Genomic DNA, 25171 nt, shown 5'->3' with positions numbered 1-25171 from the left:
CCTATGGGGTTTCCTATGGCGGTTTTGGGGGGTAACAGCCACCATATTCTCATGAGAGAGATTACTAATCAACAGCCACAGGCATGACGGTGATGATGGGGATTTTGGATCTAGCTAATATTGGATTGAATGGAGATTAACAACAGCAGCTAGATGATGACGCTCGCTCTCTCTCTCTCTCTCTCTCTTTGTCTTTGTTCACATCTCCATCTGAACTGTGGGGAATCGCTATCTCATTGCTCTGCCTCGTTCTGCCTCGTCTCTCCAGGGGGATTCCCCCTACTATCAATGGAGTCCCATCTACATGGAAATCAAAACTGATGGATGTGCAGATGTGGGAACAGGATTACAAGGGGGAAAAAATATTTCCTCTATACGTCTCGCTCATAATAAGGCACAGGCATAACCTATTACTGAGAACAAACATAACACAGTATCCTGTGAAGGAAGGTATATTCCACTTGGCTGGAACAAGCGTGAACTTGTTAGGGTGGAATGATAACAATGTGGGCCATATGTAAGTCCTGTGGACTCCCGCCTCTCTAAACATTTGATTTGCCCGGATGTGGTTCCTTTGTCTGTGTGTTGGAAATTAAGGATTAGTTGTTGCCTCACAGGACCCAGCTGCCTGACCACAGTGATGTCACTGACCTGTTTTGTTGTTATTGGCAAGATGGATGAATATCTAAGAGAGGTACAGTACGGTGGGCAACGCTGGAGCTGATGGCCGAGGGAGGGAGAGGGGAGATGGGAAAGGGAGGTGGGAGGGGAGGGGAAGGTAGGGGAGAGGGAGGTGGGAGGGGAGGGGAGGGGAGGGGAGGGGAGGGGAGGGGAGAGGGGAGGGGAGGAGGAGAGGGAGAGGGAGGGGGAGGGGGAGGGGGAGGGGGAGGGGAGATGGGAGATAGGGGAGGGGAGGGGAGAGGTGGGTGGGGAGGGTAGGGGAGAGGGGAGGAGAGAGGGAGGTGGGAGGGGAGGGGAGAGAGAGGTGGGAGGGGAGAGGGAGGTGGGAGGGGAGAGGGGAGAGGGAGGTGGCAGGGGAGAGGGGAGATGGGAGGTGAGAGGAGAGGGAGGTGGGTGGGAGGTGGGTGGGAGGTGGGTGGGTGGTAGAGGTGAGGGAGGTGGGAGGTTGGGTTAGAGGGGATTAGGAAACCACACAACGGCTTCTGATTGATAAACAAAGTCCTGTGTGTGTGTGTGTGTGTGTGTGTGTGTGTGTGTGTGTGGCTCTTGATGTTTCATGAAACATGGAGATTGCAGACAAAAAGGGAAAGACAGACTCCATCTGTAAAAAGCATTGAGATTACTGTGTGGGTAAGCCAAGTGCGACATGTGAATCAACCACTCTGTTTGTGATACACAACACCATACTCAAGTTCTCTCTCTCTCTCACACACACCCACATATAGGGGAGTGGGGCCATATATAGGACCCCAACCCTGCCGTTGCCATTTGTAATGTGAAGGATGGATTGCAGTCAGTAACTAATCAATCACACACACAAAGGCGAGAACACAATACTGGTCCATTTGAATAATAGACAGAAAACGTTTCTCTCTTACAAAATATATTCTCCTTATGTTTTGAAATAATGTAATTTAGACAGCTTAGACATTGATGTCAAATTCATATTATATGGCACAGTATAGAGTCTAGACAAACTTGGATGGCAGGAAACTTCTATTTGATATAGAATGATGTCAGGCAGAAATATCTGTTTTCTGCAGAATGTGCAGATTTTCCCTGCGATGATGAGTAGAGAAGTCCCACACTGCTAGCTAGAACTCCTACCCCCTACTAGGACCTGCCTCTCTGAGAACAGTACTGCAGCGCCAGCAGCCTTCATCTGAACACACACACACACACACACACACACACACACACACACACACACACACACACACAGACCCCCAACTGTTCATCTATAATGCACAAGGCCTGTTGCCCTGTGCGGCCCGCCGGGTACGCTCAGAGTCCAACTCAAGTCAGGGGTGAGGTGTGTGTGTGTTTGTGTGTATGTGTGTGGGTTTGGGGGGGTGTACTCTCTCCTCTGAGCTCCTCCTACCCGGCCCACCCACCTCACGCAACAACAGAAAGGTACAGGTGGTGTCATTGTGGCCGTGTAACAGTGATTGAAGCTGACTAAACCTTTCACCCCACTGTTGGAGGGGGAAATAGAAATCAATATGGCCTATGATGAGGAGACTCAATGGGGCAGAATGAAGGGATGTAGGGATGGATGAGCGGGGTGGGGGGGTGGTCTTGATAGATGGGTGGTTAAGGATCAAGATGATGGCTGGTTAAGGAGCCTGATGGATTGATCTTTGCGATTTCCAGAAATTTGCCAGATATTTGACTGTCGAAACAACATGAGAACATTTACCTCCTCCTCTCTGAGCGAGGTGAGGTGAGGAAGATATCTGTCATGGTTGGCTGTTTTCATATTCAGGCTGGGATCATTCATTGTAGATATTGTCCAAGATAAGCCTGCTGTGTGCTCTCTGTGTGAGAACTACAAGTCCATGGGCAACTGGTCTCCCTCTGCCCCTTCCCCCCTTTATTTTTGTGAAACGCTTAATCCTCTTCCTCTTCCCCTCCCCCTCCAATCCAGACCATCCACTCTAACGGAACCCCCTTTCTACATTATTCTCCGTGCACATTATTTTTTTTTCTGTCACCGGGGGCCCACTTTCCCCGCCCACTTCCCTAATTTTAGCTTGAAACTAGAATAGCGGAGCCAAGAAATAGTTAATCCAGGGCTGCTTTTATGATTGGCCGCTGTATACAGCGCTTGAGCCACCTTGAATGAGAGACAGGGGTAACTAGGCAACTTCAGCGGCGGTAAAATAATTTTAAAAATAAGATAAAAAATAAGATATGTCCACGAAACACTGAAATAGTAAAATTGTCGAAAAATGAGAGTCGACCCAATGTGATTTTATTGCGTGCGTGTCCTGCAAATGGAATTAAGGAATGGATTTTTTTCTCTCTAAGAAGCGAAAACAGATCGCGCAAACGAACCGGAACCTGATTTGGATTAAAACGGTTAAACTGGAAATTTCAGCATAGCTGTCATATGAAAGGGTAAGTGTCAGATCTGTAGTAAACATATTCTATATTATAGGCTATTTTACAATCAAGTTGGGGTTAGACTATGTTATGTGATGCTAAAGAGCTCACCTACACGTTTTTTGCCTTGATTTCTGATGAGAATTGTTGTTAGAACTGTCTATTTAGGTGACCGAATGACAATAATTCGATTTCAGAGATGAGGCTTTATCATTATGTAGCCTAGGCTATTTCTCTGAATTGAATGTTGTATTGCTGTAGCCTACATACCGGATCCTCTGTTAACCAGTCGCAGTTGCCCGGAATATAATGCGCACAGACACATTTCCATAATTTTAATTTGAAAGTTGTCTGACTCCTATTCTGATGCAGTATGACAGGGGATAATTTTAAGAATATACTTTAATTTCAGGGGAACCACACACACCAGCTCCGTCCAAGGTCCGCTGTTGGAATGACAAGCCCCCTTCATGCAGATTAAGCACTCCAAACGCCTCACCGGGAGCGTTTGCAATTTGAGTGGATATTTGTATATAGGAAATCGAAATGAAAATACATTTGACAGTAGACGTGTGTTGAACTTAATGATAGATAGGTTACCCTTGTTGCAGTTCAAGCTGTGGTACTCGAACAGTATGCGCACCAACTATAACGGTCTGTGTTTGCATCCGTTTGAATCGGGATGCAGCGTGCGGTACCTGTGGATGGAACCGAAGCGCTCAGTGATGCCGGGAAATCATAGAATATGCTTGGGGTCTAGGCCTACTAATCACGGTTCATTATTGTGAAAAATGTTGGTGTTTGGAGGAGCTTTCATGTGCGCTTGGGGGTTGTCTCTACTGCTTCACCGCGTCAAATCACCCCTTCATTTATGGTCGTGTCTTCTCCTAGAGAGGGAGTTGTGGGTGGGCTGTGTGGAGTTGTATAGGTTAGTGTGTGGAGTCGAGATGTTCTATTTGGATTCTGTTAAAATATAATTAACCAGAAATTCCTCATGCTTTAGACCTTTTATTGATGGACTATCAATATCATATTTATATGGATGGGCGAGACTTTGAAAAGAACCAGACTCAACCAGACATTTTCTTGAGGAAAAAATAACAACCAACCAACCCACCCATCCATCCTTTTGGCTGGCACTGGACAGAGAATGGGCAGTGAGCTCAGTGTAATTGTTCATTGGACTATCAATAATCATTTCCTACATGGAGGAGACCGTAGAAGATTCAACCATATGTACAGTATGGTGGTCAGTGGTGTCTGCATCAACAGGTCATTTGAAGGAGTAGCTCAACCAACCTTTCAACCAGCGATGACCTCGAAGACAAGTGATAGGAAAAAGGCATTACTTGAGTGGCTGGCTGGTGTCAGACTGCTCCAGATAGCAGTGGCACAGATTGAATTAGATTCTAACAGCTAATGATGTGAACAACAGAGTGATTGATTGGTTTAGAGGCCTGAGGCCCTGTTTGTGGTGTGGCTCCACTGTTTATCCACAAAGAACAGTGTCTATGATGTAGCACTGCAGGGGGCAGAGTGGCAGGGTTCAGGGGTGTCTTCCTCTATAATCTGCCAAACGCAGTAAATGCCTTTAAAGAAAAGTCCTGCTACCCATCAGAGCTGAAGCAGTGCACACGCGTGCACGCACACACACACACACACACGTTATGTTATTCTGTCCTCGAGGTGGCCTAAAATGTATTTCCATTCAAAATCTTATTTTCCCTAACCCCTAACCCTTAACCATAACCTGAACCTTAACCCTCACCCTAACCTTAACCCATAACCCAAACCCTAAACTTAAACATAACTCCTAACCCTAATCCTAACCCCTTAGTTCAAAATAGGTTTTGCCGTCACGGGTACGAGGTAGAATTTTCCTTGTTTTACTATCCTTGTGGGAACATTTGGGGATTTTAGGGACCCGCAAGGATAGAAGAACCAACACCCCCCCCCCTCCCCCCACACCCCACACCACACCCCCTACACCACCCCACACCACACACCCCACACACCACCCCCCACACCACATTACCCCCCACCCCCCACACCAAACCCCCCACACACCACACCCCACACCACACCCCCCACACCACATCCCCCACACCACACACCACACTCCACACACCACACCCCACACCACAACCCCCACAACCCCCCCCCCCCCCCCCCCACCCCCACACACACACACATTTTCTGTTTTATTCAGTTTAATGCAGCAGTCCCATAACAGTTTCTTGCAATCCTCTGGTGGGTTGTGAGGCTTAGATGGTACGGCACAAAAACATTGAAGATTATTAACTTCTGCAGCAAGCAGATCTTTGTTGCTCTCCCTGTGGAATGTAAACTCCTGACAGCCAGGCAGCAGAACCAGGGAGGGAGTATGGGAGCTGTGCTAACGGATTAAGACTATAATGCCTTTCCCCAATCTGAAACTAGTGTAAAAAGAAAAAGGGTGAAATAGGATGTTCTCTTTTTACATTTCATGTTGTTTCCCTGAAATCTGATATTACAAAAATGAACAACATAGCCTACCTATCCTGTTGGTTGTTGTTCCGTGAAGCACGCTCCTAATGCTTGCTTGTTTTTGTTACTCTTCTCCACTTTTCCAAAGTGATGTGATTCTTCTTTTGTCCTACTGAAAGCTTTCTTAAATCTGATGTTTTCTCTTCTGTATTGTTACTGCAGTAGCATTACCTCAAATTGAACTCCCACAGGACTCCTCCCGTAAGGCCCTGCGGTGCTGCATCTTCAAGAGCAGTGGAAACATAGACACGAACATGTAGGGCTGTATAGAAGAACGTTGTCGCTGCAGCGGCCTAAATCTTCTAGAATCATTTAATTCACTGAGCTAGCTCAAATAAGAATGAACTCTCATTGTGCTCGTATCTCTCTCCCGACCTTGCTTGTCACAATAAAAGAAGATGTTAGCTAAGAGGACAGGTGCAGGTTAGGGGTGAAAAGGAGGCAGACATTTTAGATTAGGTACAATGCAGTACTTTGTTCAGATTAAGTGAATTGTGGGAGTTTGTTTCAGGCAGGTGTTTGGTTGGCGTTATGTCATCATGACAAGTGCTTCTGTCCTCAAATAAAGGTTTGATGGGAATCACTGGACAGAAGGAATAACATAGTGACACACTAAGACATATTCCAAATCGTGTGGTAAATGAAAACATCTTGAGATATCTATCTGGATTAGGCAATTTTTACATTTTCTATGATGGGAGTTTGAATGATGAGGTCAGCTGATCCCAAATCTGAAGACTGTGTCTGAAACAAATGGTGTAGAAAAGTCACAATCATCATTATTTTATTGTGCAGACAGAATAATAGTTGATTTGACCTGAAACATCTGATGAAGAGTGAGTGAGAGGGTGGAGTTTGTCAGTGGGTGTGTGAACCACAGAGTCAGACTACAGCATCTGGCCTGGACACTGAGCCAGAACAGCCTTCTCAGCCATCACTCTTTCTGGCCACTCCACTTCCAAGGAACTGCATGGAATCTCCAGTGCATCACTGACACCCACCATCACTGGGGAGATGTAGCATGCCAAACCAATGAATCATTAAGACTCAATTGTCTGGGAGGTGTGAGGCAGCCTGCCATATGCCTCCAGGTTCCAATGCAATCTGTACCAGAGTTTCTACTGTACCATACAATTTGCTATAGTTTTTGTAGTATCACTGTATGACTGTGATATAGCCTACTTATGTGACTTTAAGTCTGATATAAACCATAATCCAGCTCACAGGTGTTTTGGTGTTTTCCAATCGATATTCTGTATGGGTATATTTTTGGTGGGTTTTTCAATACAAAGCCGCCCAGTCTCTCTATTGATATGAGCCGCCCGCCAAGTCTCAGTACTACTAAAATGAGCTGCCCAGCCCAGTCTCTATTGAAATGAGTCACTGTGACCTTCAGCTCAACTCATGTAGGGCCAGTTGGCACCATTTGAAATAACCATCCATCTATTGAAGTATGAGGCTGCAGAGCTGTAGATAAATCTAAAGAGGGCGAGAGAGAGAGAGAGAGAGAGAGAGAGAGAGAGAGAGAGAGAGAGAGAGAGAGAGAGAGAGGGAGAGAGAGAGAGAGCGAGAGAGGGAGAGAGACTTCTGTATGTGTAATGTTTACTGTTAATTTTTATTGTTTATTTCACTTTATATATTCACTTTATATATTATCTACCTCACTTGCTTTGTTAACACGTGTTTCCCATGCCAATAAAGCCCTTGAATTGAATTGAATTGAATTGAGAGAGAGAGAGAGAGAGAGAGAGAGAGAGAGAGAGAGAGAGAGAGAGAGAGAGAGAAATGGAAAAGAGAGGCCTCTTGTCTGTATCCGCTTCAATATTGACTTCACTCCTCATTGCCAAGGGGAGGCAGCATGTGATTACAGAGATCTATCCATCCCCAAATCTAGTTTGCCTCATCACTGCCAAGGTAACATACTCACCTCATCAGTGCCAAGGTAACAGACTCACTCACCTCATCACTGCCAAGGTAACAGACTCACTCACCTCATCACTGCCAAGGTAACAGACTCACTCACCTCATCACTGCCAAGGTAACAGACTCACTCACCTCATCACTGCCAAGGTGTCAGACTCACTCACCTCATCACTGCCAAGGTAACAGACTCACTCACCTCATCACTGCCAAGGTACCGGACTCACTCACCTCATCACTGCCAAGGTGACAGACTCACTCACCTCATCACTGCCAAGGTGACATACTCACTCACCTCATCACTGCCAAGGTGACAAACTCACTCACCTCATCACTGCCAAGGTGACAGACTCACTCACCTCATCACTGCCAAGGTGACAGACTCACTCACCTCATCACTGCCAAGGTGACAGACTCACACCTCATCACTGCCAAGGTAACATACTCACTCACCTCATCACTGCCAAGGTAACAGACTCACTCACCTCATCACTGCCAAGGTAACAGACTCACTCACCTCATCACTGCCAAGGTGACAGACACACACCTCATCACTGCCAAGGTAACAGACTCACTCACCTCATCACTGCCAAGGTAACAGACTCACTCACCTCATCACTGCCAAGGTAACAGACTCACTCACCTCATCACTGCCAAGGTGTCAGACTCACTCACCTCATCACTGCCAAGGTAACATACTCACTCACCTCATCACTGCCAAGGTAACAGACTCACTCACCTCATCACTGCCAAGGTAACATACTCACTCACCTCATCACTGCCAAGGTAACAGACTCACTCACCTCATCACTGCCAAGGTAACATACTCACTCACCTCATCACTGCCAAGGTAACAGACTCACTCACCTCATCACTGCCAAGGTAACAGACTCACTCACCTCATCACTGCCAAGGTAACAGACTCACTCACCTCATCACTGCCAAGGTGACAGACTCACTCACCTTATCAGTGCCAAGGTAACAGACTCACTGACCTCATCACTGCCAAGGTAACAGACTCACTCACCTTATCAGTGCCAAGGTTACAGACTCACTCACCTCATCACTGCCAAGGTAACAGACTCACTCACCTTATCAGTGCCAAGGTAACAGACTCATTCACCTTATCAGTGCCAAGGTAACAGACTCACTCACCTTATCACTGCCAAGGTGACAGACTCACTCACCTTATCAGTGCCAAGGTAACAGACTCACTCACCTTATCAGTGCCAAGGTAACAGACTCACTCACCTCATCAGTGCCAAGGTAACAGACTCACTCACCTTATCACTGCCAAGGTGACAGACTCACTCACCTCATCACTGCCAAGGTAACAGACTCACTCACCTTATCAGTGCCAAGGTAACAGACTCACTGACCTCATCACTGCCAAGGTAACAGACTCACTCACCTTATCAGTGCCAAGGTTACAGACTCATTCACCTTATCAGTGCCAAGGTAACAGACTCACTGACCTCATCACTGCCAAGGTAACAGACTCACTCACCTTATCAGTGCCAAGGTAACAGACTCACTGACCTCATCACTGCCAAGGTAACAGACTCACTCACCTTATCAGTGCCAAGGTAACAGACTCACTGACCAAGACAAATGGAAGGAGAAAGGGGTAGAGAAGAGCCCTTCAAGCACATATTCAATTGTGTGCTATATACATCAAGCAATAGTAATACAACACAGTTCATGTGTTGCATTAGGGATATATTTCTCTCTCTCGCTGTGTGTGTGTGTGTATGTGTATGTGTATGTGTATGTGTATGTGTGTGTGTGTATGTATGTGTCTCTGCAGGTGCGTGCATATGTGTGTGTACTCTATGTGTGCATGTGTGTGTGTCCGTGCATATGTGTGTCTTTATAATGTGTGTGTGTGTGTGTGTGTGTAAAAGTAGGTAAAACCCACTTACATGGTTGTAGGTTTAGGAGATGGGGGAACTCATCGTCAGAGGAGTTCTGCCCCAATTTGTCTATTCCAACACGTGCTGTTCCAACTGCAACTCCTCAAGCGTTTTCACCGCATTACCCAGAAACCCCATGTTCGTGTGACCCAATTTATCGAACACTCCTCCCCATTCATCTGCTCTCACAGATGCACTAGAGTTAGAGGACTAGAGGAGGCTCCGTCAGTGTCAGAGCATTCATCACCTTTGAGTAGTAAGGTCTCTACAGTTTCATCCCTTCACCACTTGATACTAACCTACCTCAGACTAGAGTAGTACTCCATGTGTGGTTGATGGTGTGAGTCATGTTTCAGGAGTACTAGCTAGATGAAGTGGTGTGTCTGTATGTTTTCTGTTTTCAGCAGGAATTTTAATTTAAATGTTTTATTTACAGACAGCCAGGGGCACACACCAAAACTCAGACATCATTTAAAAACACAGTATTTGTGTTATTGAGGCCGCCAGATCAGAGGCATGACAACATGTTATATTAATATGTGTGTGAATTGGACCATATTGCTGTTCTGCTTGAGCATTCTAAATGTAACAAGTACTTTTGGGTGTCAGGGAAAATGCATGGAGTAAAAAGTACATCTGACCTTTAGGAATGTAGTGAAGTAAATGGAAAAGTTGTCAAATAAATATAAATAGTAAAGTACAGATACCCAACAAACTACTTAGGTAGTACTTCAAAGTATTTTTACTTAGTTACTTTACACCACTGGAGTCAAATATAGGCTATCACATATAATATGATGTGGATTGGAAAAAACATTACATTATTACTTACTTAATCGGACTGCTCTTAATTGACAAACACTTAACCATTTGGTAAACCTATATATTTTATACTAGTTTGTCTACTACAGATTTTGAGAACAACATATTGGAAATGTATGTTTGTAAAGTAGAAACTTATAAAGTGTAATATACTGTATAATGTACTATGATGACTATTATGATTTTACTTCACAGTAAGTTTGGAAAAAAAATCAGATTTTGACAAGATCAGATCATGTACTGTATGTCGTGCATTAAGACTCAATTGACTAAACATTCATCTAAAATTAAGTTGCTGTTTTTTTTGTTGACAGGGTCACACACTGATTTACTAAAAGGTCATTGGCCAATACAGTACTGTAATACCATAATATATGACATTTACATAGCTGACGTTTTTATGCTAAGTGACAACAGTTAGTCCACACATTTACGTATCTGACACCAGTGGGAATCGAACCCACAACTCTGGTGTTGCTAGTGCCATGTTCTTACTAACTGAGTGATGCAGGACCACTACAATATATAATAAGTACAATACAATACTGTAAAATACAATACAGGTGGAAGATGCATGATTGCCATCCCCATGAGAGTACCACCGTCCTTCGGGTCATGGATGAGGCAAACGTTTTCAATCCAGACCTATATCAGGCTTGGATTTGCCATGTCAAAAGGTTTTTCCCCAGGGGCATGAACAATGAAGACATTCACTGTGATTTTGATGAGAACCTGTGGCCAAATTCTCAAGACAGGCTTGATGCAAACTAGTCCCTGCTTAACCTGATGTTTCTAATAATATGATACCTGCCACGTTACAAGTGTTACCAGTTTTGTACAAAGTTTTGAAAATTCACCACATACAGAGCCTTCAGAAAGTATTCAGACCCCTTGACTTTTTCTACATTTTGTTAGGTTACAGCTTTATTCTAAAATGTATTAACTAGACCCCCCCCCCCCATCAATCTACACACAATACCCCAAGTTTTTAGAAATGTTTGAAATGTATAAAAAAAAAAAAAAAATGGAAATATCACATTTACATAAGTATTCAGACCCTTTACTCAGTACTTTGTTGAAGCATCTTTGGCAGCTATTACACCCTCAAGTCTTCTTGGGTATGATGCTACAAGCTTGGCACACCTGTATTTGGGGAGTTTCTCCCATTCTTCTCTGCAGATCCTTTCAAGCTCTGTCAGGTTGGATGTGGAGCGTTGCTGCACAGCTATTTTCAGGTCTCAACAGAGATGTTCGATCGGGTTCAATTCTGGGCTCTGGCTGGGCCACTCAAGGACATTCAGAGACCCGTCTCGAAGCCAATCCTGCATTGTCTTGGCTGTGTGCTTAGGGTCGTTGTTCTGTTGGAAGGTGAACCTTCGTCCCAGTCTGAGGTCCTGTGTGTTCTGGAGCAGGTTTTCATCGAAGATCTCTCTGTACTTTGCTCCGTTCATCTTTGCCTCGATCTTGACTAGTCTTCCAGTCCCTGCCACTGAAAAACATCCCCACAGCATGATGCTGCTACCACCATGCTTCACCATAGGGATGGTGCCAGGTTTCCTCCAGACATGACACTTGGCATTCAAGCCAAAGAGTTCCATTTTGGTTTCATCAGACCAGAAAATCTTGTTTCTCATGGCTTGAGGCTCTTTAGGTGCCTTTTGACAAACTCCAAGTGGGCTGTCATGTGCCTTTTACTGAGGAGTGGCTTGTGTCTGGCCACTACCATAAAGGCCTGATTGATGGAGTGCTGCAGAGATGGTTGTCCTTCTGGAAGGTTCTCCCATCTCCACAGAGGGACTCTAGAGCTCTGTCAGAGTGACAATCAGGTTCTTGGTCACCTCCCTGACCAAGGCCCTTCTCCCCTGATTGCTCAGTTTGTCTGGGCGGCCAGATCTAGGAAGAGTTGGTGTTTGCTCTGACATGCACTATCAACTGTGGTTACCTTATATAGACAGCTGTGTGCCTTTGCAAATGTCCAATCAATTGAATTTACCACAAGTGGACTCTAATCAAGTTGTAGAAACATCTCAGGGAGGATCAATGGAAACAGAATGTACCTGAGCTAATTTTCTTAGCAAAGGTTCTGAATACTTATGTAAATAAGGTATTTGTGTTTTCTATTCTAAAAACCTGTTTTTGCTTTGTCATTATGGGGTATTGTGTGTAGATTGCTGAGGATTTTTTTTATTTAATCCATGTTAGAATAAGGCTGTAATTTAACAACATTTGGAAAAAGTCAAGTGGTCTGAATACTTGCTGAAGGCACTGTGCTTGTGAAATTGCACCAAAGCGATTGAAAAAAAACTGTAATGAAATGCCTTGTTTACACAACTCTGTTTTCTCAACTGCGTGGGTTTAATTCGGCCAGATTTCATTGTTGTTTGGCCTTATCTGTGGAGTAGAACCAGTATTCCATACAGCTGCTGAGGTCAGATCTCCTATATGATTCTAATGTGTGTGTTTGTGTGTGTAAAGTGTGTACAGTGTGTACAGTGTGTACAGTGTGTGTGTGTGTGTGTGTGTGTGTGTGTGTGTGTGTGTGTGTGTGTGTGTGTGTGTGTGTGTGTGTGTGTGTGTGTGTGTGTCAAGGTGCCTGTAATGTCTGTATGTGTGTGTGTATAGTAGAGATGTCCTCTGTAGGAGAGGTTTAACACCATGCAAAGAGGACCATCCTACCCTGGCTAGCTACATAATATTGGCAGAAGGAGCACAATAGCACAGTGTGGCATCGTCAGTCACATCATGCCTCTGACATGATGTCATTGTTCTGCCCCACTTTGTCTGATTCCAGTTCTTCCACATTACTTAAACTCTCCTCTACAGAAGTCGTTGTCAAGATGTTACTTTAGACAATCATATTTTAAAGCAGGGTTTTCACTACTGGTCTTGTTTTGCAGACTTTTGTTTACCCAGTGCTAAGACAATATGAATAGTTTCATTCCAAAACTCTATATATACATTTTCAGAAATGTTGGTAATTTAGCTTTTATTGTTTAAAGAAATCATGAAAGAGATTGGTGTGTTTTATCACTATCTGATGCTGGCATGGGTTGTTTAATATCTATCACTTGATGGTTTCATTTCAGAGAGACAAATAATCATGTTTTGTTGCAAACGCTATATATCCACCTCACTCTCAGAGAAGTATGTAGTATTGCTAGGCTTTACACAGTCAAATGTGACAAATAACTACATTTCTTATAAAAAATACTGTACAAATGATACATTTGTGACATCAATATTTTACAAATTTTATACAGTAATATTTTAAATTTGAGTCATTTAGCAGATGCTCTTATCCAGAGTGACTTACAGTCAGTGCATTCATCTTAAGACAAGCACATATCATGGGGGCGGCAGGTAGCCTAGTGGTTAGAGCGTTGGACTTATAACCAAAAGGTTGCAACATCAAAACCCAAACCTGACAAGGTAAAAATCTGCCATTCTTCCCTTGACAAGGCAGTTAACCCACTGTTCCTTGGCCATCATTGAAAATAAGAATTTGTTCTTAACTGACTTGTCTAGTTAAATAAAGGTAAAATAAAAAATCCCAGTCAAATATAGAGGATACAAACATTCCATTCCACCTAAACAATGAAAAACACATCTAAAATCTATTAATAAAAAATCTGAGAGCAGTAATATTTTACACACACATGAAGGTACACATAAGCAATCATTTTTAATTTAAAAGATTTGTGGATATAGTGTTTTGTAAATAAAATCCTCATATTGTAAATATTCACAAAACATCTCAGAGTAGGAGTGCTGCTCTATGATCCTTCCTGTCCATATAGTATATAGAACTGTATTCATTATTATCTAAAAGACTCCACTGATCCTAAATCAGGACTGTTACCCTGAGACCCAGAAATACACAGCCAAGTCTTGAGAATTGGAGACCCTTGTTCTGAAGACTTAAAAGATTTTACTGTACCAGGAGCATCCCATATCTGGTCGTAGATAACTTTTCATATATTACTAAAGGGGCTAGCCAACCAAGCAATATGTGAGTCCATGACCTTGGCGGTTGCCATTGTAGCGACAGCAAGAATATTTCACTTATCATTAGCAGCATGATTAACTGCCAATGGGCTGTGGTGTGGTTATATCCCTAGCTAATCTCCTGAGTGTGATAACATATGAGATGACAACAGTTTCACACCCAGTTTCACACCTCCCTCCCGCCTCCCGCCGCGGCGGCTCCATTCGTTATGGTGCTTCGTGGCCTAATCACTCATGTGAGATTAATGAGCAACATTGAGGAGACGTTGAGGTGTGTTGGGAGCACAACTAATTACTATAGCTGACAGACTGCACCACAATAAGAGGGATAGGAGAAGATGAAGGAGCGAGTCTGTGTGTGTGTGTGTGTGTGTGTGTGTGTGTGTGTGTGTGTGTGTGTGTGTGTGTGTGTGTGTGTGTGTGTGTGTGTGTGTGTGTGTGTGTGTGTGTGTGTGTGTGTGTGTGTGTGTGTGTGTAGTGTGTGTAGTGTGTGTAGTGTGTGTGTGTGTGTGTGTGTGTGTGTGTGTGTGTGTGTGTGTGGCGCGTGCGTGAAGGAGATCATCATCACCACCACCACATCAATATCTGGCATGTAGTTAGTGAACAAGGTTAAGAAATACCAGCCTGCCCTCTGGGCAATGAGATCAGGTATTATAAATGTCCAACCTTGATTGATATTTGATTGAGTTGTCTGTGAGCGTGAATTCAATTTGAAGCCAACCAAACCTTGAAACGATTTTTAATTGAAACCTGGGTTAATTTAAGGCAAGAACAATGTTTTGTTTCTTGACTGCATGATTGTCTGTGTTTACTGGAACTGCTCTCTTAGAAAAGAGATCTTTCACCTCTTCATTAGTACTTCCGGGTTTAAGTCTTAACGGCACACGTGTCAAACTCATTCCACAGAGGGCTGAGTGTCTGCGGTTTTCGCTCCTCCCTTGGACTTGATTGATTAATTAAGGTCACTAATTAGTAAGGAACTCCCCTCACCTGGTTGTCTAGAGCTTAATTGAAAGTAAAAACCAAAAACCTGCAGACACCCGGCCCTTTGTGGAATGAGTTTGACATCCCTGCTTAACGGTGTATGTTGATGGCTTTTGGCTAATTAATTCAAGCCAGGTTGATGCAATGTGATTACGTTGATAATGAGGCATGGTGAAATAACATTGACACAACGTTTGACTCAACCAATGTTTCCCTGGTGGCTATGTAAAGCATGTTCCAAATGATGACCTTTCAGATGACCTTTCAGTTAGTCAACAGAGCAGACTCCCTGGCAATGCCAATGGTTTTTCCCAGTCACATTGTGCATCAAGACGGTTAGTTATTTTCTGTCTCACAGAAGCGGTTTGTTAAGGTGATTGACCTTCAAACCACATGACTACAATACTCTACAATCAAGATGTTTTTGTATTCAAATGTATTAAAACCATAATAAAAACTCTGTCATGACAAAATATTGTGGTCACAGTTGAGTTGACATAGTGTTGGCTCAGCTAAATATGGTGGTCACAGTTGAGTTGACATAGTGTTGGCTCAGCTAAATATGGTGGTCACAGTTGAGTTGACATAGTGTTGGCTCAGCTAAATATGGTGGTCACAGTTGAGTTGACATAGTGTTGGCTCAGCTAAATATGGTGGTCACAGTTGAGTTGACATAGTGTTGGCTCAGCTAAATATGGTGGTCACAGTTGAGTTGACATAGTGTTGGCTCAGCTAAATATGGTGGTCACAGTTGAGTTGACATAGTGTTGGCTCAACTAAATATGGTGGTCACAGTTGAGTTGACATAGTGTTGGCTCAACTAAATATTGTGGTCACAGTTGAGTTGACATAGTGTTGGCTCAGCTAAATATTGTGGTCACAGTTGAGTTGACATAGTGTTGGCTCAGCTCACACATGTTTTATTGTATCAATGACCCTTTAGCAATTATGGGAGACATCTCTCAGCTGTTTATTTACTGTAGTTCAAAGTTAAACACGGAGATGGAAAAATAACCTTTAAAAGTTTCATTAATTACTAGCTGCATGAAATAATGAGCTACTCTGTCTAGTTTTGTAATGTTCAAAGAAAACTTGCCTCAACTCTCTGTTCATAACTAGGGGGGGAGAGAGAGAGAGAGAGAGAGAGAGAGAGAGAGAGAGAGAGAGAGAGAGAGAGAAGAGAGAGAGAGAGAGAGAGAGAGAGAGAGAGGGAGAGAGAGAGAGAGAGAGGGAGAGAGAGAGAGAGAGAGAGGGGGAGAGAGAGAGAGAGAGAGGGAGAGAGGGAGAGAGGGAGAGAGGGAGAGAGAGAGGGAGAGAGGGAGAGAGGGAGAGAGAGAGAGAGAGAGAGAGAGAGAGAGAGAGAGAGAAGAGAGAGAGAGAAGAGAGAGAGAGAGAGAGAGAGAGAGAGAGAGAGAGAGAGAAAGAGAGAGAGAGAGGATGATTTTGATGGAGGAAGGCTGGTACAAAAATACAGAGATAAAGAGAGAGACAGAGAGAGAGAGAGGAAAAGGGCCAGAGAAATGTGTTGTCTTGGTTAAATACGAGGTGGTTGAGTGTTCCTCATGGCCTCCTCTCCTGGAGCCGGCCCAGTTCTCGCCCACTGAATGTGCTAAATAGGCTGTTTGAACACACTGTTTAGACACTGAGACAGAGCACAACAACAGAGCAAATCAACAGTGAATTAAAGACTCCTCAGGGAAGCCATAGAGAGACATCGAAGGGGGTTGGAGCTTCCTACTGCCCAATTACTCATCCCAGGCTACCTTGGTCCAGCCTCTCCTCACGCAGACTAACACACAGCAGCATGCACACGGCCTGTATTTCTAGACAGTAGGAGTCACGTTAGGAGACCAGACCTATAGAATGAGACATTTTACAATTTACTTATTTAGCAGACACTCTTAACCATAATTGTTTGTGTAAGTCGCTGTGGATAAGTGCCTTGCTCAAGGGCACAGCAACAGATTTTTCACCTCGTTAGCTGGAGATTCCAACCAGTGACCTTTCAGTTACTGTCCCAACGCTCTTAACCGACAAGCTGAGACTTGACATGAAGAACGATAGAAGACTTATAGAGCATATAATGTAGATGTACATGAATAAGTGGGAATTGTATTTTCTTTTGATCTGTGTAATTTGCTTGGTTTATTACTGTTGCCAAAGCAAGGTAGTTGCTACACTCATTCCTGAGTACAAATATGCCTTTGATGATACAATGGCATAGCATCAATCTCAGCAATATACAGCTATTGAATGTAGTTCAAAGAAACCTTAGTAAGACTCACAACTTCTATGATTTGTGTGTGGAAGCCGTATGTTTTCTCATTTATGTCACATCCCAGACTTAAAGTTCCCTCTTCTCCCTATTAAATGCGGCCCTTTGTGCTGGAAGCTGAGCTGGTAAACTGGCTAATGTAGGAGCGTTTTAGAGGGCAGACCCTCTCTAACCCTGTGCCCACCCATGCCTGGCCCTGTTGAAGCTGTGGCTAAGTGAGTGCACTGCTCCAAGGTTTATTTTGACATAAATCCGCGTGGTAAAGAAGCAACTGTGCTGGCAAATACTAATGTAGTGTACCAGCTGTATCCAGTGAACCTGAAGTGATCAGGAGGAAAATTAGTATACTGCTGCAACGCATCACATGAACAGAAGAGAACAGTATGTTTCTTTCTCTTTCTCCCTCATTCCACTTTCTCTTCTCCCTCACTTCTCCCTCATTCCACTTTCTCTTCTCCCTCACTTCTCCCTCATTCCACTTTCTCTTCTCCCTCACTTCTCCCTCATTCCTCTTTCTCTTCTCCCTCACTTCACCCTCATTCCTCTTTCTCTTCTCCCTCACTTCTCCCTCATTCCTCTTTCTCTTCTCCCGCACTTCTCCCTCATTTCTCTTTCTCTTCTCCCTCACTTCTCCCTCATTCCTCTTTCTCTTCTCCCTCACTTCTCCCTCATTCCTCTTTCTCTTCTCCCTCACTTCTCCCTCATTCCTCTTTCTCTTCTCCCTCACTTCTCCCTCATTCCTCTTTCTCTTCTCCCTTACTTCTCCCTCATTCCTCTTTCTCTTCTCCCTCACTTCTCCCTCATTCCTCTTTCTCTTCTCCCTCACTTCTCCCTCATTCCTCTTTCTCTTCTCCCTCACTTCTCCCTCATTCCTCTTTCTCTTCTCCCTCACTTCTCCCTCATTCCACTTTCTCTTCTCCCTCACTTCTCCCTCATTCCTCTTTCTCTTCTCCCTCACTTCTCCCTCATTCCTCTTTCTCTTCTCCCTCACTTCTCCCTCATTCCTCTTTCTCTTCTCCCTCACTTCTCCCTCATTCCTCTTTCTCTTCTCCCTCACTTCACCCTCATTCCTCTTTCTCTTCTCCCTCACTTCTCCCTCATTCCTCTTTCTCTTCTCCCGCACTTCTCCCTCATTTCTCTTTCTCTTCTCCCTCACTTCTCCCTCATTCCTCTTTCTCTTCTCCCTCACTTCTCCCTCATTCCTCTTTCTCTTCTCCCTCACTTCTCCCTCATTCCTCTTTCTCTTCTCCCTCACTTCTCCCTCATTCCTCTTTCTCTTCTCCCGCACTTCTCCCTCATTTCTCTTTCTCTTCTCCCTCACTTCTCCCTCATTCCTCTTTCTCTTCTCCCTCACTTCCTCTTTCTCTCCTCCCCACACTGTCTTTTCAGTGGCTAGGCCCAGAGCTCTTCCATCATGTCAGGAATGAGGTTAACTAATGGGGCATGAAGGGGCAGCCTGATATCAGATGCCATCGGTCCTCTCGGAAGGCCAGACAGACGGTTCAATCAGAAATCTATCTTTTTTTGACTGTCTTTTGCTCTGTCCAGCACTATGAAAAGGACTCTCTCTAATCAGTTTCACTGTTAACACCTGGGTTTAAACAGTAATCGTTTTCCTTACATTAGGCAGTGAGGTGTGTCTGATTATCGGTATAATGTTTTTGGAATTATTTCATTTGTTTTATAATGCCAGGCAAGACAACTGCAGCACACCTAGTATCTGAGAAGAGAAAACAGAAGTAATAATTACATTTATGGGCCCATAATGATCTAGTATATATTTGGAAACTACCTGGTTACAAAGTACATCATTATAAGCTAATTGTATTACCAATTTAATTCAATAATAATTTAAAGTAGGCCTAATTAAGCTACCAGAAAATACCAAATACCAGTGTTTTACTTGATATATTGTATTTACTTTGCCACCATGGCCTTTTTTTGCCTTTACCTCCCTTATCTCACCTCATTTGCTCACATCGTATATAGACTTGTTTATACTGTATTATTGACTGTATGTTTGTTTTACTCCATGTGTAACTCTGTGTCGTTGTATGTCGAACTGCTTTGCTTTATCTTGGCCAGGTCGCAATTGTAAATGAGAACTTGTTTACAACTTGCCTACCTGGTTAAATAAAGGTGAAATAAATAAATAAAAAAATCCACCAAGATCTTGCACTGTAAAACCTTTTTGTTTGGGCTCACAGATGTAATAACACAGTTAATTGGTAGCCTGGAAACAGTGATACAGTGAAGTGTAACATCAAAGACCGCTGTGTGGCTCATATAGAGCGGTTAACCAATTATAAGTAGCTAATTAGCTATCCACCAGCAGCAAATTATGTCTTATCTCATAATGGAGGGCTATCAGGCACTTGATAGGACACCAGAGACTAGAGACTAGCATTCATTGTGAGAGCTTGATAACAATGGATGAATCCATAGAGGTAACGCCTCCTGAAATGTGTCAAGCCCAAAGAAGAAACCTTGTAAAAACACTCATATTTTAGAACATATTAGCCCTTGAAGTACTGTAGAGAGCACATGGTCGCTGTTGGCTGGGACCAACCTAGGTGACACGAGGTAAAACAGCAGGGCAAGTCTCGCAGGTGCCGGGCTGGCACTGCAGCTAGCTCAGGCAGGTTGTGGCACTCCTGTCCCCATCCATAAGCTGGGGGGCGTTTTGTAACAAAGATGACCGGTGCTAGGTGCCAAAGCCAGTCTGTCAAACAAACAGACCCACCACCCCCAGGCCACGCCAGCCTTGGCAACACAGTAACCCACACAGATGATCTTGGGACAGGCCGGGCCTGCTAGTCGACAGACGTCACACACACAGGCTGGAGTGTGATGTCTGCCGAGGCTGGTTCTAGAGGTGTAATAGGTCGTAGCTGGTGATGGATGACCGTCCAACCTCTGTTACCCATCTGTCAGATAGCCAGGGACTAATCGTACCATCCGAGCCTGATATTACTCTGAGGTTGTGTTTTAAATGCTGCCTCAATTAACAAATACAGATAAACTGGAAATAGAATGACTTGATGTTGGCTTGTATTCACACCTATCATTAGTTCTGTTTATGACTAGTGATGCTGGTTAACATGACTGATGTACAGTACACATAAAGGAAGCTTAAATGTCATGATGGAGATTGAATTTAATATTTAATATTATAAGTATTTATTTATAAATCAGTTTTTTGATGCGATTTCAATTTTTCCTTTGGTGAAATTCAGGACATCAATTGTGTTTGTCATGTCTCAGTATCAGGGGATACAGGCAGTCACAGATTAACATCAAATTGTAAAGATCTGAAGTGGAACCTAACTTGTCGTTTGATTACTATGTATGTCCAGGGAGCTGGTTAAAGATCATTTAATATGTCACCATGTTGGCAACATCTAAAAATGGAATCAAAAGAATGTTAAATCAGTTCCAATGTTAATGGAAAAATTAACTAATATTATAATATTGTATGTGTCGTATTGAATGTCTCGGGGATAATCGTTTTCTTGTCTTTGCAAAAACATACTCTGAGCACATCACATCGTACTCCATTTATACCGCATGACAGGTTATATATACCTGATTCTCAAGGGCTCTGGCTTTGCCATGCAAAGGTGTGTGACTGACTCCCTCCACAAAAATCAATGGCTTACTCAGTGATTGATGTTCTCAGTGATAAGAGGAGAGAGTTGTCATATTTCATCAGGCTTCCTTCCTCACACGGCAAGAGGCTGTATTTGTTAGCTAATCCCGTTACGACGACAGCACCAGATTTTTTGACTGGGGAGGGGGATAGTGGGGGCAGGGGTGGGGGCGGACTATCCCCTGAGAATGATTTCATTTCTCAAAATCTGTTTTACTTAAATTAGCCCCCTGAAATATCTCTCTCTCTCTCGCTCTCTCTCCTCGTCTCCTAAACTGAGTAAAGACACGAGTATGGAGGTGTAGAATAAACTGAAGTGAAATTGACTTACTTCAAAAAGGACATGTTCGCTCAATCCCTCACACTAAAAACATGAGAAATATAAATGAGCTGAATGAATAAATAAAGTCTCCAGGCTTTGACAGACTGACTCCTAACAGCTCAGAATGAGAGGAGAAGCTGTGATGAACACACACACCAACGCATGACTCTCCATCACTCATTAACTCTGACCCAAATAATTAGAGACACTGGAAGCTGTTAAAACACAGAGCAGATTGTGTGTGTTTTTGAAAGAGTGGTTTGTGTGTGTGCTCGTACGTGGGCGTTTGTGTGTTTGTGCGTGCGTGAATGTGTTTATAAATGTGCGTGACCTACATACCACTGGTTTAGAAAAGCTGTCATACATCACATTAAATCACTCTTCCGTCATCTAACTAATACAATGAGGCATATCACAATGAAAATGACATTACGATAAGGTTCTTTGTGACGGGGAGGGAAAATGCCTTCCCTTGTCTTCTCTGACACTTGGAGGGTTTTGTCTGAGAAGTACTTGTCTGAGAAGTACTTGTCTGAGAAGTACTTGTCTGAGAAGTACAGTTGAAGTCAGAGGTTTACATACACTTAGGTTGGAGTCATTAAAACTTGTTTTTCAACCACTCCACAAATTTATTTTTAACAAACTACAGTTTTGGCAAGTCGGTTACGACATCTACTTTGTGCATGACACAAGTCATTTTTCCAACAATTGTTTACAGACAGATTATTTCACTTGTAATTCACTGTATCACAATTCCAGTGGGTCAGAATTTTACAAACACTAAGTTGACTGTGCCTTTAAACAGCTTGGAAAATTTTTAAAAAATGATGTCATGGCTTTAGAAGCTTCTGATAGTCTAATTGACATAATTTGAGTCAAATGGAGGTGTACCTGTAGAGTATCGCACCGGGCTATGCCTGCGCACCAGGGACACCGTGCGCCTCACGGCATAACACGGTGCCTGCCCGGTCCCTCTCTCTCCACAGTAAGCACGGGGAGTTGGCGCAGATGTCCTACCTGACTTCGCCACACTCCCGTGTGCCCCCGCCCAATACATTTTTGGGGCTGTCTCTCGGGCTTCCAACCGCGCTGCCGTGCTGCCTCCTCATAGTGGTATGAGGAGGCGCACGGTGTCCCCAGTGCCGGTGCGATACATAGCCCGCTGTCTCTCCGCTTTCGCTGCCTCCAGCTCAGCCTTGGGGCGGTGATATTCTCCAGCCTGTGCCCAGGGTCCCTTGCCGTCCAGAATCTCCTCCCATGTCCAGGAGTCCTTATATCGCTGCTGTTGCTGCTGCTGCCCGTTACCACGCTGCTTGGTCCTTTGGTGGTGGGTGATTCTGTAACGGCCGTTGTTGGTGGAAGAAGGTGAGGACCAAGGTGCAGCGTGGTATGTGTCCATGTTTATTAAATGAACACGGAAAAAACAAAATAACAAAGAGAACGACCGAAAACAGTTCTGGCTGGTGCAGACAGAACAGAAAACAGAAAACAATCACCCACGAAACACAATAGAAAACAGGCTACCTAAATATGGTTCTCAATCAGGGACAGCGACTGACAGCTGCCTCTGATTGAGAACCATACCAGGCCAAACACAGAAATAGCAAATCATAGAAAAACTAACATAGACAACCCACCCAACTCACGCCCTGACCATACTAAAACAAAGACATAACAGAAGAACTAAGGTCAGAACGTGACAGCCGCTCAGCAAGGAAGATGCCACTGCTCCAAAACTGCCATAAAAAAGCCAGACGGTTTGCAACTGCAAATTGGGACAAGGATCGTAATTTTTGGAGAAATGCCCTCTGGCCTGATGAAGCAAAAATATGTTTATGTCGTTATGTTTGGGGGAGGCAAGCCGAACAACACCATCCCAACTGTGAAGCACAGGGGGTGGCAGAATCATGTTGTAGGGGTGCTTTGTTGCAGGAGAGACTGGTGCACTTCACAAATAGATGTAATCATGAGGCAGGAAAATTATGTGGATATATTGAAGCAACATCTCAAGACATCAGTCAGGAAGTTAAAGCTTGGTCGCAAATGGGTCTTCCAAATGGACAATGACCCCAAGCATACTTCCAAAGTTGTAGAAAAATGGCTTAAAGGACAACAAAGTCAAGGTATTGGAGTGGCCATCACAAAGCCCTGACCTCAATCCTAAAGAAAACTTGTGGGCCGAACTGAAAAAGCGTGTGCGAGCAAGGAGGCCTACAAACCTGACTCAGTTACACCAGCTCTGTCAGGAGGAATGGGCCAAAATTCACCCAACTTATTGTGGAAAGCTTGTGGAAGGCAACCTGAAACGTTTGACCTAAGTTAAACAATTTAAAGGCAATGCTACCAAATAGTAATTGAGTGTATGTAAACTTCTGACCCACTGGGAATGTGATGAAAGAAAGAAAAGCTGAAATAAATAATTGTCTCTACTATTATTCTGACATTTCACATTCTTATAATAAAGTGGTGATCCTAACTGACCTAAAACAGGAAATCTTTACTAGGATTAAATGTCAAGAATTTTGAAAAACTGAGTTTAAATGTATTTGGCTAAGGTGTATGTAAACTTCCGACTTCAACGGTACATGACATTATCTGCCTCATAAGCGCACTTGAATCATTACCCTGGTGAAACACTCGCGGGGCGACAGTGAAACGCTCACAGACTAACAGTGAAACGCTCACAGACTAACAGTGAAACACTCGCGGGGCGACAGTGAAACGCTCACAGACTAACAGTCAAACGCTCACAGACTAACAGTGAAATGCTCGCGGGGCGACAGTCAAACGCTCACAGACTAACAGTGAAACGCTCACAGACTAACAGTGAAACGCTCACAGACTAACAGTGAAACGCTCACAGACTAACAGTGAAACGCTCACAGACTAACAGTAAAATGCTCGAAGGGCGACAGTCAAACACTCACAGACTAACAGTGAAACACTCGCGGGCGACAGTGAAACGCTCACAGACTAACAGTGAAACACTCGCGGGGCGACAGTGAAACGCTCACAGACTAACAGTGAAACACTCGCGGGGCGACAGTGAAACGCTCACAGACTAACAGTGAAACACTCGCGGGGCGACAGTGAAACGCTCACAGACTAACAGTGAAACGCTCACAGACTAACAGTGAAATGCTCGCGGGGCGACAGTCAAACGCTCACAGACTAACAGTGAAACACTCGCGGGGCGACAGTGAAACGCTCACAGACTAACAGTGAAACACTCGCGGGGCGACAGTCAAACGCTCACAGACTAACAGTGAAACACTCGCGGGCGACAGTGAAACGCTCACAGACTAACAGTGAAATGCTCGCGGGGCGACAGTGAAACGCTCACAGACTAACAGTGAAACACTCGCGGGGCGACAGTGAAACGCTCACAGACTAACAGTGAAATGCTCGCGGGGTGACAGTGAAACGCTCACAGACTAACAGTGAAATGCTTGCGGGGCGACAGTGAAACGCTCGCGGGGTGACAGTGAAACGCTCACAGACTAAAAGTGAAACGCTCGCGGGGCGACAGTGAAACGCTCACAGACTAACAGTGAAACGCTCACAGACTAACAGTGAAATGCTTGCAGGGTGACAGTGAAACGCTCACAGACTAACAGTGAAACGCTTGCGGGGTGACAGTGAAACGCTCACAGACTAACAGTGAAACGCTCACAGACTAACAGTGAAAT

At 44.0% G+C, this 25171-nt stretch overlaps 1 protein-coding gene across 3 annotated transcripts in view; it reads left to right on the top strand.

Moving 5' to 3' along the window:
- Positions 1-2722: 2722 nt before the first annotated feature.
- The window catches only part of LOC110530980 (disabled homolog 1), a 72847-nt gene continuing 50398 nt past the window's right edge, over positions 2723-25171 (top strand). For 2 of the 3 annotated variants that reach the window (XM_036986178.1, XM_036986177.1), the window contains exon 1: positions 2725-3081. The gene's annotated coding sequence lies outside the window, so the exon portion shown is untranslated. Of the gene's footprint in view, positions 3082-25171 lie in introns of all 3 variants that reach the window. The other variant, XM_036986176.1, reaches the window with a different exon arrangement.

The sequence above is a fragment of the Oncorhynchus mykiss genome, chromosome 8 (genome assembly GCF_013265735.2).
Source record: "Oncorhynchus mykiss isolate Arlee chromosome 8, USDA_OmykA_1.1, whole genome shotgun sequence".
NCBI lineage: Eukaryota > Metazoa > Chordata > Actinopteri > Salmoniformes > Salmonidae > Oncorhynchus > Oncorhynchus mykiss.
This window is presented reverse-complemented; position numbering and strand designations above follow the sequence as displayed.